Below are 13602 nucleotides of genomic sequence, written 5' to 3'. Positions count from 1 at the left end.
GAGGATTCAAGATATCGAACCGTATCTTTTGACTTGCAGAAGCAATTACCAACACCGCACCTTCGCTGTGGACAGGCTTTCTATGCGAGACAATTGTATACGTACAATTTAACTTTCTTTTCATCCTATCTCGACAAAAATACAGCTACCTGCATGTTGTGGGATGAAAGAAAAGCCAAAAGAGGATCTCAGGAAGTGGCTTCCTGCCTTCTTAGAGATCTTAAAAAGATGCCTCTTACTATTCGCCACGTGACGTATTACAGCGACCGCTGCGTAGGTCAGAACCTCAATAAGACCGTAGTGTTTACGTTTGCCTACTATGTCGAGCTTGCTGCAAGAGATGGCAGAGAACTTATAATCGAACATAAGTTTATGCGCACTGGCCATTCGCATATGGAGGTAGACACTGTGCATTCTGCCATCGAAAAAGCGAAGAAAAAAACTACAATCGATATTGAAACACCGCACGACTGGGTAGTGCTCATCTCTGCCATAAGAAGATCTGTCCCATTTGACGTAGATGAGATGGAGCAACGCGATTTCTATGCCTTAAAGGATTTGTCGGTCCGATATTGCATTCCTAAAAAGAATGAAACTGGGGAATCAATTAAGATTACCGACATCATGGTCTTCCGCTACTCTACCAATAGTCCTGGAACTGTTCTTTACAAGCACGATGTGGGGGATGCTGAATTCAAGCACATGAACATCATCTTCGGCGTAGAGCTTGAACAAATCAAACTTAACACTATAGAAGATGAACCCATCATGTTGCCAGACGCCAAATTGGCAGATCTCAAATCATTGCTACCATTCGTTAAAAACAAGGAATTTTATCAAACCTTTCTCAAGTCTCTTGTTCCATCGAAACGTGGTCGAAAACCCAAATCAAATCAAGTGGATGATTTCGAAGGTGACATGGATCCGCCAGAAAGAGATTAAGAAAAAATAAGTCATAATGAAAGCGATATGTCAAAGGAAAATGCTGAGAAAATAAAATAATGCTCATTAACTGTACCAACATAATTTTACTAAACACAACAATCTGTTGGTTCCGAAACCTGAATGTATACTGTTTTATTGCTGATTGCATTTGAAACTAGACTACCCCAAAAATACAAAAAAAGCACGTTTCCGTCATATCGTTTTGGTGTCTTCTAAACACTTATTGCTTACATCAAAAGGAATAAGTGCATCGAAGAAATCAATAAGATTAGACGGAAATGCGCACTTTTGTTACATGTTTTAATTTTATTTGACAATTTTTTATTTGTTGCAATATTTCTTGTTCAGTTTGGAATGAAATGCACAATAATTGGTCGGCTAAAGATATGCGATTACGCTCTGTTCATCTAGATTTACTCTGTTCTTTATTTCATCTGTTTGTCTGTGATTGGAGTGTTGGCTGACAGATTTTATTGTGTCCAGCAGGAATTGGAAGTGCAGTCTGTGTTCCCTTGTATCTTTTTTAGATAACAAACTATTGATTGCAGCATCGAATAAGATAATCCGACAGTCGTCGAAGTAACCGGATGTTGACCGAAATTTTTGCCGGCGAATTCGACCAGGATTGAACTGCACTTGAGTGGTTGATGATGATGATGGTCCCACTGCTTACCCCTACACAGGATTGAGCTGGACGATTTCTCTTTAAGATAATTATGTACAACTTTTTAACCAGATTAGCAAGCAAAAATGAACTGATTACAATTACAGGTATAAATTCCCTCAACACTTCTCAGTTACTTCACAGTGATATAAATGTGAAAAAGCTTAGGCGTTCACCACTTTGTTCACCTTTTTGTCCACCGTTTTCAATGTTTTTAGGCCACACAAATTTCTAAAACCTAACGACGTAACTGATTTTAGAAATTATAAACAGTCTTATCTGGCTTGACGTATCACACAACATAAATGTCAAAACGACGAATCTGAGGGAGCGTAAGTAATAGTTGCGAAAGCAAAAGGGCGTATGAAGATTATTTCTCAGTAACAGTATGATACACGCAACAAACGTGTAAAATTTTAACGCTACATTATAGCGCGTCAAAATAATGTTTCGCATGTGGAAACGGTATTGGAATTCAACCAATATTTTTAAAATGAGATTTAAACATTTCCGCATGAAACATCAAACCCGTTTTTCTCAGATCGTGTCAAAAGTCACTTACGTCCATTTGAAAAAGTACTCGAGAAATATCTAAATTATGTAGGTTACGAAAACCGCGCGAATTCCGAAAGCCGTGCGAGACAACCGAAGCGAGAAAAAGGCTTATTATCATTTAAAGAGTGCCACGAAAATAAATGTGATAGCCTATGTTGGCAAGTTGATTAATTTTGGTTTCCTCCCTAGATATTTTTATTTACTACTGAGCTTTGTATCAAATTAGGTAATTTAAAGAACGTATAAATCATTTCAAGATTTTGCGAGCGTGCCGAACAAATTTTATACTACATACGCTCAAAACACTTTTGGCAAGCTCTACCAAATTACGAATCACTTCTGCGTAAGCTCCGTAGACGTAGGAGCGTTGAATGCGACAGCCGTCAAAGGTTTAACCTGCACCAAAACCGCTTAAGAAACGACCTCGAGTCAGTAAAACCAACAATCAATACGAAACTAACGATTTTAAATTGGCTCACTACTTGGCTAGCCTATTAGTCCCAAGCAAATCGATTAACGTACCCCATTCTAGTATAAATTCTACTACTACACTATGTTTATTTTGATTCGCTATGAAAGTTTGACAGATAAAATGAGGGGTTAGTGGATTTTCCTATGTTTCGAGGGGTGAATCGATTAGCTTGGGACCGAAGATAGTACCAGAGCTGAGCCAAAAGTTGAGCTTGCTTTTTCGGGACCTTCTGGTCTTATAGTACGTTCAGACTACAGAGTTATAACATGTTATAGCGCTATCTTGATGGTGGTTTCCGTGTTGCAATTATTTGACAACCGTTATAACATGTTATAACCATAGAGGTAACTCTAAGACCACTGGGTCCCGAAGAAAATCATTATTATTTTTGGCTCACTCAGTACCAGAACAACGGTCCCAAGCAGTCCCAAGCTATTTCACTCACCCCTGCATGTTCTGCATGAATCCACACACCCCTGATGTTATCTGTCAAACTTTCATAGCGAATCAAAACAAACATAGTGTAGTAATAGAATTTCAACTAGAATAGGGTACGTTAATCGTTTCCCTAATAAAAATTGTATGGTTAATTTGCTTAACGACGTGTTCTGGGTATCATCCAAACCATTTGTGGAATAGTTCAATGATTTGGGTTATCGTTCGTTTATGGTTATTTTTTATTAGGGTTGCTTGGGACCAATAGGCTACTAAAGTGGTGAGCCAATTTAAAATCGTTAGTTTCGTATTGATTGTTGTTATAACTCTCCAGTCTGGACAGCGTTTTAGAGTTACCTCAGTTATGGTAGTAGCATAGAGGTAACTCTAAGCCCAGAAGGTCCCGAAGAAACGTGCTCAAATTTTTGGCTCAGCTCTGGTACTCTCTTCGGTCCCAAGCAAATCGATGTACCCCTCGAAACATAGGAAAACCCACGAACCCCTCTAAGTAAAAAAACACGGCAACAGTAAATCTGAGGACACACCAAACATAAAGCGGTCAATTTAAAACAGAAATTTAAAACGCACTGTACGCAGCCAGTTCGACGAGTAAGTTAGGCTTTTATAGCAAAACATTTAATATTTATATTAATGTTTCCGTGTGGGTCGAGACCGATGTCAATCATACAAGGTCTGGAAAAACAGGCAGCATGCTGGTATTAGAAGCAACATTGCTGAGCAAGCGACGATGTCACAACAGCACAACATATTGCGAATAGCAGACGTGTCGTCACAGAAAACAGCTGTTTCGTGTAAAAATATAAACATTGCGATGAAATACGAACACCACTAAAAATTTCCACATATTTCATATTGCGCAGTCCTTTTTTATTTATTTATTTTCATCAACCGATGTAGAGTCTACATTGTAGACTAGTACAAATACATATACAAATTTGTTTCTCTAAAGAATATTAAAAAAAATGTTTGCTATTATATTTTTACTTCTTACGAGTTATGATTCCGTATGGAGTTAAAATTTGTTTTAGTTTATGCCGAGACATTGAAAAGTCAATGGTTTCGCAGTATTGATTGTAAGACACCATCATGCGATTTAATGGCCCAAATTTTGCATAATTTGTGCGATGATGGGTTATAGCAAGTAAATTTCGATTTCTGAGTTGTCGAGTTGGCGCATAAAAATTTAATTTTGATAAAAGTTCTGCTGAGTTAATGCGCTGCGAAACGATATCGTTTACAAACGAAACCATTGCATATTCACGTCGCTCTTTTAATGTTTGTATGTTTATAAGCATGCAGCGTGCTCCATATGATGGAAGAGGAAATGAAGTCCAACTTAATTTACGAAGGGCATATACCTAATAGAAATTGCTTTTGTACTGATTCTTATCTTTTTTCATGCGTGATTGAAAATGGAGACCATATACAATGCTGCAATATTCCAGTATTGACCTCACATAGTTAATTTTGGTTTTCACTAATACCAATATGCTGGTTGGGGCAGACATTGACATCGGGTTGAGAATTCTGTCCAATTCATATACAAACAGTAAACAGCTGAGAGCTGCTGAAACACCTCGTAAATAATAACATTTAATTTCAAAATTTCCAAGCAAAAACCGTAAAAACCATTAATCTTTTCAAGTTCAGAAAGCAAAATTTGTAAATATGAAACCAGTGCAAAAATGCATCATTCCAACTTGTCAAAATCGGCTTGGAACTGCAAATTGTGTCGATTTTTTCACCGTTCCGTCGACCGGACATAAGGTTTTCAAATGTTGGACAAAAATCGTGAACCTATCAGGAGAGCGGATAGAAAAAATTTGTGCCGATCATTTTACCAAAAACGATTTTATTACATGTAAGAAACTTACAAAAGTTATAATTTGCTTTAATAGAGCGCGATATTAATTATTCAATACTGTGATTACAGATACTCGTACAAAACTGAAGCAAGATGCTATCCCTACATTGCAAATCCCAGAGCAGGGCCCGATACTGCCCGATAGGGCCCGATCTAACGCTGTTCCGTCGAAAAAAATTCAACGGCAAATTCGGTTACCCCAGAAGCTGAACTTTCCTGATCGTACGATCCACAACTACACTGTCCACGCTTGTAAATCAAGGAGTAACAGAATATGCTTCGTTAACGGATGCCGGTCTCGTAAAATAGGGAATATAAAGCTACACAGTTTTCCGGCACAGAGTGACACCAGGTTCAAAGAATGGATCCGTATTTTGAAATGCACTAAACTACCAACGGTCAATTCTAAAGTGTGTAGTCTCCATTTCAAGAAATCTGATTATATTGGGGGTAAGTTTCTTCAGCTTCTTGATTTTAAGATGATACTCTACGAAAGCCTTAAGGGCCACCCACATTAGATCCGTTAGCGTTGCGTTGACGTAAATTTGACAGTTAGACAATAGATTTAGCTGTCACTTTGCCGCAAACGCGTCCGATCCGGATCTAATGTGCGTGGGCCTTTAGCGTGAGCACAGTTACTGTAGTAGCGGTAAAAAGTTCGTAGTAGATCAGCAAACAAGGAGTAACAATTTCGTATTTGTGAGTTTTTGTGGAAGCTGACATTTGTGCTTTTGAAATTTCACGCTGATGGGCCACCCACATTAGATCCGGAATGACGCGTTGCGGTAACTTGACAGCTAAATCTATTGTCTAACTGTCGGATCTAATGTGCGTGGGCCTTAACATTGGTGCTCAAAAGCAACAACTTTCGAAATGATGATGGTTTCAAAATTACTTTACGATGAGGTATGGGAGATTTTTTTTTTTAAATCTTGTAATTTTTTTCCGAATTGGATCATGATCAGCAATCCAACTGAAAAACAGCAAACGATATTTTTAACCGTCAAAATCAGCTAGCATAAACTAACACCCAGTCAAAGAGCTGTCAAACTGTTAGCATCACAGTCGCAAGTATTTTTGCATTCATAAGCGCCCATTACATATGTCAATATATTGACAAACATCGTATTGTCAATTTTCCTTACAATATAATCAATATATAAATATTGACAACATTAATGACAATACACTAAAGCGTTTGTTACACAGGTCAATATATTGACAATAAATTGACATACTGACAATATTATTGAAAGATAAAATTGATGACGATGGTTTGATGACGAGTATTGTTGAAAACTGATTTTCATTTCACTTTCTCAATATTCTTCCCCTACCCAAGAGGAGGGAGAACGTACGTCATTTAGACCGACTGACTCACAATGCACCTTCACGCATGCAGTGTTGGCATTTTGTTTAAATCTTCGTGTGTGATATAAAATGGATATCAAACTAATTAAAAAAGTATCTTTTTACAGTCGCCAATCACTACCAGGCTTCGTCTATATCGATGTTCATTTTCTACAAAATCACAATCATGTAATTTTGTTTTTTTTACTTTAAAATAAAATAAATACTATCTGCGTTTCACATGCCTATACGTAACGCAAATTCAATAATATATGCAAGTTCTTCCTTTAGGAATGTTTACCAAAACATCAGCATAATAGTTTATTTATGGGAAACTGCATACCATGAACGTGCGTTATTCAACACGAGTGGTAATTCCACGCAGTCGACAATCGATTTCCTTCAATTCCATTAATTTGTTATCATGTTGTCCTGTGTATTTTCTGTGTCTTGTCAAAAAGTTACAACATTTGATATTGGCGTTGACGGAACCGTCGAGAAATCATCTCTTCTAACAAACATTGACAGTTTCTTATTGGAACTTTCAGTGGAGTGAAAGGATAGTACCACAAACGAAGTGACAGACGGAGCGGCTCGAAATTTGGTTTGACGCACTTACATTTGAAATTTTCGAGTGTACCTCACGGCAACACTATCTACTCATATGTACTAGCTTAAAGTAGTTGATGCTATTGGGGCACCGCCTGTTATCTCTTTTTCTCTAACGAAAATTGAAAGGGAGAGCCTGTTGTCAAACTGCATGTCACTATGTTGTGTTCATTGTTATCTGCACTTCTTTTGTATAATGAAAGACCTTAGGCCAAAATAATTAGGAGTAAACACATCGGGTTAACATTTGCTTACAAATAAACGATGTTGAGCTGTCAATGACTCGCGCTTTTTGGCGGCAATTGTTGCTAAAGATTTCATCAGTCGGTGCTCCTAACCAAAGCCATGGTCATTCGCGACCGAGAAGATATCGTTGTTGGACGCCAAACAGGACCCGCCCGTAAAAAAATCCAATAAAAATACAATGATTTTGAATGGAGATTTTTGTTGATTATCATAAAATCAAAACGAAAATCATGGTATATGAGAAAAGTACAGTAAAAAAGGGGGGTTGTTAAGCATCTTAACAATAAAAAAACTGATTTTTCTCGAACAAATTTGATCTCATCAAATTAATTTTCATTGAGAATTGTATCTTTTAAAACGAAATTTATTTTTTCACCCGTCCAATAATTTAACAATAAATTTATAATGTGCCCGAAATTCAACCGTAAAAATCATTGTAATTTCGTGGCCATACTTGGTATGCATGTGCTCCTCCGTAGAGGAACTGAAAGCTCTCGACGAGGGCGATCTGAAGAAGGAAAATTTACTCCAAAATCATGCCGAAATCCATCGAATCGATCGACGTGCTGAAGGTGAGATGGTGAGAATGAAGGAGGATCGGATGAAACCAATTTTGTTCAATTTATTATTTATTTCGGCTAAAGATGCTGTATGTCACGCGTTTGAGCATGATTGCGGTACGATGGTGCGATGCTCTATTCTGGACCGGGCTACTAGACGTGGCAAAACTAGTCATTATACCTGCTACGTGTACCTTGTTACCTGAAGACGAGGAGGGAATCTTCGGATTCATGGAGGAGGACATCAGAAATGAGGAAGCTCGTATCCGAGGACAAAAGTGTTACATCTGCAAGGAACGGTATGCAAACGTTTGGTGTTGCGCGAAGAAGTGCTTCCGTTCATTCCATACGCTTTGTGGGATGCAGAATGAGTGCCTGTCGCATTACGTGGAAACGTTCCAGTCGTGGTGCGATAAGCACGTAGCGCTGGTGGATAAGGTGAAACACTCCGAGACCGAAGCCTGTGGGATTTGCTACGATTATATGGGACCGTACAGGAAGCTAGAATCGATTCGTGACCCGTGCTGTCAGAATGGCTGGTTCCATCGGAGCTACGTGGCACAGTTTGCCCAATCGGCGAGGTACTTTTTCAATTGCCCTTTGTGCAACAAGGACGACTTTAGTCAGCAGATCCATCAGCGTGGCATTTATATTCCGGAAAATTAAGCGAAGCGGCGGAGGTGGGTGAATCGGTATTTGAATACTGAATATTTTATTTTAATTGTTCGAGGGATGCCTCGTGGGAGCTGAAACCGAATGTATTCAACGATCAGTTGGAACGTCCTTCGGAGTGTGACGCTGAAGAGTGTCGCTGTCGGTATGGGCGAGATTACGACGATTGCAAGCGTTGGGATCTGATCCTTTGTGCAACGTGCGGTTCGACTTGTCGCCAAGATCAGTGCATGGAGGTTCCCTCGAAGAACTATGTTTTCACCTTTTGTCGTCCGATTGTCCGAAAGACGCCGGAAGCGGTTTTGAAGCTAGCCGAGGCTTCCCGAAGAGTGGAAGCAGCAAGATGGGGGAAGCCGGTAACGATAGCAGAGAGGGGAGTTCTAGGGGCCGATCTAGTGGCAGACGTCAGATTGAATCGGATGATTCAGATTCTGAAGAGTCAGTTGCATTGACGACCAAACGCAAATCTCAGAAAAGACGAACCGCAATAGACAGTGACGACAGCGATTCCGATCTGGTTTCTACACGAAAGAAACCAACGTCGAAATGACGGCTGTCCACGTCTTCATCTAGTTCTTCCTCGTTCGTTTCTTCGAAGCGAAGAAATCAGTCTGGAGGAACTGGTCAAGAAGATTCCACTGGCACGAGGAACTTCCGTCGAAAAATTACTTCGAGTCAAACCGGTCGTAAGGCTCGAGAAGCTCAGCTCGGAAAAGATCAAATCGTTGACTTCTTCGGAGAATGAAGACGAAGCATCCTCCGCCGGATCGTCGACCGTGTTCGATTTCAACTATCGTGTGAAGTTAAACAAAAAGCAGGGCCGAAAATCGATGGTAGAATTGCAGCCGATCAAACAGGTCATCCGCTCCGACACGAACACGCTAACGGATGCCTCGGTGGAGATCGTGCGTCCCAAGACGCCTGCCCAGAAATCTTTTGGAAAGCAGTCCAAAATGAAGCTTTTTGGGTCGAAAACCGTCCCACGAAAACGTTCCACCAGCGAGTCTGATCCGGAGTACGTTACAGCGAAGAAAAGTTGATTTAATTTTAATGACGAACTTGCAGAATTTTCCAGCACTAGTGCACTAAGCAGGTCTTTCCCACGGCGCAATAGATTACTGCCAACGGTGCCACTTCAAGCGGAAATGCGATTCGAGACCGGGTTGACGTTGATGCTCAAAAGCGAGAAAATGTTCCGGATTTCTCTACCCATGCGAATGTCAGCTGGTATCACACTGCTTACAGGTACTGAGGGAGAACGGGGAGAACCTTCCAAAACTTCTAGTGTTTGGACTGGTGGTATTCGCCTTGACACCAGTCCCGAAGTGACGTTTCTTCACACACATTTTGACAGTTCCTTATGGGGTTTTGCGTTGGAGTGAGAGAATAAAAAAAAGTCCGCCATGTTTCACACATAGACTGACAGATACATATGAGATTTCTCCATAGGAGTAAAGAGTTACAAAGCTCTCGTCAACGCCAATGGCACAAAGAATGCACAATGCACCACGAACCGACGGAGAATCGTATGTGCTGTGATCAATGTGATTGGTGAGGCAGAAGGAAACAAGCCAGCACTTGCATTATCACGACGTTCTTATGCATAATCTAGTGTGACGAAACGTTGGATCATGCGTAAGAACACCGTGAGAACGACAGAGTCGACTACATTCCTTCTGCCGCACCTATAGTAACGCACACGGCTCCCGCGCTGACTGTTCCTTACTTTCTCACTCTAATCAAAATTTCCTTCGATGAGTGAGAAAACAGCACCCCGTCAACACAAGCAAGGACACGAGTTGCCAGATCATTGCACACAAAACCAACTTGAATTAATTCAAAACAAAAATACTAGCGAACCTGGCGGTGAGGGGCGGAAGGTGGACTAAAATTCTATTACAGAGAACCACATTATTTTAATTCATTTCTTCGGAGAAAGTCGTCTGTAACTTCGTTTGTGATAGTACCAACTAGAAATACTCAGAGGGTGTGATAGGCGGAGAAAACAAAATACAATACGGCAGCAAGGATTTGTTCCTAAATTATCTTGCAACCCTAGCTAGAAGCTAGCATTTCAAATTACTTTTATTTTTGATTCGATTTACATGCAAAATAATAATTGATTGCATCGCAATATTTTGCACATTTCCTGGTGCCATTCATTAACCAACGAAGATCATTTTGTATTGTTTTTGGTTCCAAAACCTAGTTGAATTTGAGAAGCACACAAAACATTAAGGGGATTGAATTTCTGTTCGATTGCAATACTTTCAAATTTATTCTAGAAAGAAAAAGAAATCCTCGGAAAAATTCTAATAGGAATGTTCGATTGGCTCAGATTTTGACAGTTCATTTGGCTCAAAACATTCTCTCCGCCCATCTCTTCCTCTCAGTATTTCTAGTACCAACCAATTCAACAATTTTGAAATTTATTACGAAATTGTACGGACCTATTTAAAACCGTTCAATGATAATGTGTCGATTTTATTGATTTCTTACGAGTGATGGTAATTTGAAATTTTACCGACTCAGGTTATCCGAATTCAGTGTGTAGTTAGTATTTTCCACACTCAAAAAATAAATCACATTTCCAATGGAAAATATCCATTAGAATTTCACTTAACTTTCATGTGATCTCATAATTGGGAATCGCATCACAAAATCACATGAACCTTATGTGTCCAATGAAGTTTATGTGATTTGTCATATACAATTCATGTGATCGTATGAACGTTATTTGAATTTCAGATAAAAATCATTAATTTTGTTATTGGAAAAATATCATGTGCGTTTCCAATGGAAACTATATGAAAACTTTTTTCAGTGCATAGGTCCAGTAACGACGTTTCTCTTTTGACCCGCTAATCCATGTTTCTTGTGTGGGGAAATTAAGACAAGTAATATTGACTTTATTACATTGAGGTTAAAAGGCTTCAAACGTATTGCCATTGATGTTGTGAATATTCGTATATTGATGATATTGATAGAATTGACTGTTTTTTTTTGTCAATATATTCTGAGTATTGACAAAGTGAAATGAAAATCAGCTTTTCGTCAATACTTGTCATCAATCATCTTCATCAATATCACCTTTTCAATAATATTGTCAGTATGTCAATTTATTGTCAATATATTGACATGTGTAATGGGCGCTATACACCACCGGTCAAACCGCAGGAGGAGAAGAGGGGAGAAAACTACTAATCAATAAAATTAAGTAGGTAAGGACACTGGCTCGGACACTGGTTATATTTAATGAATGATACTTGGAAAAGAGTCTGGAGATTTTATCTTTATTATTCGTATATTTGTATCAACGATCTGTTACAGAAACTGGAAGCTCATATAGTGAAAACAAATTCGATTTACTGAATTTAATAGTTTAATCAGCAAAATGCTGCCAAATGTCAGAATTTTGAATTGCTGAAAGACCAGTAAAGAAATATAGCTGATTTTCAGTAAAAGGTTATTAATAAATTATGGTTTTATGAGGGTTTTGTAGACCAAACTATACAAATCATGCATGATTTAGACTTATAGAATGCTTTAAAACCACGATAAAACTAGCAATGTTACTTGGGATGACTTGAAAAAAATACGTTTTCTCCACACCAAATTGTCATTTTCAGTGTGGTTTATGAAAGTAAGATAAAAAAAAAGACACAATTCCTGAGGTTAACTCAAAAGTGGTGATGAAAACCCAAATACGGCTGATACGCGAGTATCGGCAGTATAGCTCCACATCGGGTTGTATGGAGTTGACTGCGTATTGTAAACTAACTACTTTCAATTTATTACAGGTGGACCACGATTGAAACCATACGCAAAGCCTTCAGTCGAAAGTCGGGGGGCTCAGATAAATTCCATTAACCAAACCGAAGGTGATTCGTCGAGTTCTGCTGAAATTAGCTTCACCCATAGTAACACACCAACCCTGGATTATCCCGAACAAAATGAGCTTGAAGAAGTTCATCGTCCTGCGTATCAATCACCCATCCCACATGATTCGAATAACGGCGAACATACACCAGATGGTGAAAGCAACCAAGAAAGTAACTACCTATCGATCGAGGAGACCACAAACGATAACGTGGAGTTCGAGTTTGTTGCAGTTTAGTTTAATGTTACACATGTTACTCTCAACATCAATTCATTATATGTGGAAACATAATACAATATGCAAAGGAATAAATTGTACTGCAATTTAAAAAATACACATAGATTGTCATGAAACAACGTGTCAATAGTTAATTTTCTGTGCACTCCTTATTCGCGGCCAAATTGAGTGACCGGACTAGCATTAACTACACCCAGACATGTTCTGGGTGGACCCGGGGTTTAATCAAATTCCATAATTTCATCGGAATTTAATCCTTATGTGCGTGAGGGTGGGCGTTAGCCAATTTTTTAATTTTCAGATTTGCTAAATGGCAGCTGATGAATTTGGAGCATTTGGCTTGATTTATTTATAATGAGTCAACCAACTTTAATAGTAAACAGTTAGTACAATACAGTTATAAAGATTGAAGGTTTCGTGTTGTATTGGAGTCATGATGTTTGGGTTGATAAGAGTGTACGATTTTTTTTAATAATATCCTTACGCCCTTTGGCGATAATGCTTCGCAATGCGAACGTTAGTCACACCTGTGGCCATCGGAGGGATTGAAGCCGATTGACATTCACTAAGAGGAAAAGGGGGCCCCTTTTTTGAACAAATTTTCTGTCAAACGCGAACCAGCGTCTGATTGGTCAGGTGAACGTATAGAAATGCGGGGATTTTTACACCAGTGAATCTATTTTCTTGTATTTTGACAGTTGTCGCCTGTATGAACGGTAGTCCGGTTCGGTTCTAGTTTCGTCTGGAGTTCGATCGAGACGTGGGGACAAGACAAACAAAAACTATTAACGAGAGACAAAAGACAAAGAAATTTTTTTTTTTTTTTTTTTGTAGTGATCCAGTGGCAGCAACTTGCTAAAACTCTACACTGGACCCCTTTTATTGATAAATTTTGCTTCTATGAGCCTCTATTTTAAATCAACACACAGACGTTCCTAGGCTATGGTGCCCGTTTGGTCACTGTTGTTTTTGTGCTGATCCAAATAGTTTTGATAATATAATTGCGCATTTTTTTTTTTTTAAAAGGTTGATTTTCGTCCCAGTCTTGTCTTCTGTCGTCACTTATTTTGTCATTTTGTCTTGTGTATTAAC

General features: G+C 38.9%; 1 long non-coding RNA gene and 1 pseudogene across 1 annotated transcript; both read left to right on the top strand.

Moving 5' to 3' along the window:
* Positions 1-4574: 4574 nt before the first annotated feature.
* Positions 4575-12596, top strand: LOC135703776 (uncharacterized). Its single transcript, XR_010517758.1, has 3 exons — positions 4575-4953; positions 5026-5406; positions 12194-12596. It is a non-coding gene; the product is annotated as an uncharacterized LOC135703776 (long non-coding RNA).
* LOC135703756 (DNA topoisomerase 1-like) lies at positions 8490-9637 on the top strand (annotated as a pseudogene).
* Positions 12597-13602: the final 1006 nt, after the last annotated feature.

The sequence above is a fragment of the Ochlerotatus camptorhynchus genome, unplaced genomic scaffold, assembly GCF_037179485.1.
Source record: "Ochlerotatus camptorhynchus isolate MF236.1 unplaced genomic scaffold, CSIRO-AGI_Acam_v1.1 ptg000221l, whole genome shotgun sequence".
NCBI lineage: Eukaryota > Metazoa > Arthropoda > Insecta > Diptera > Culicidae > Ochlerotatus > Ochlerotatus camptorhynchus.
Note: the sequence above shows the minus strand (reverse complement) of the source record. Positions and strands in the feature narration are given on the sequence as shown.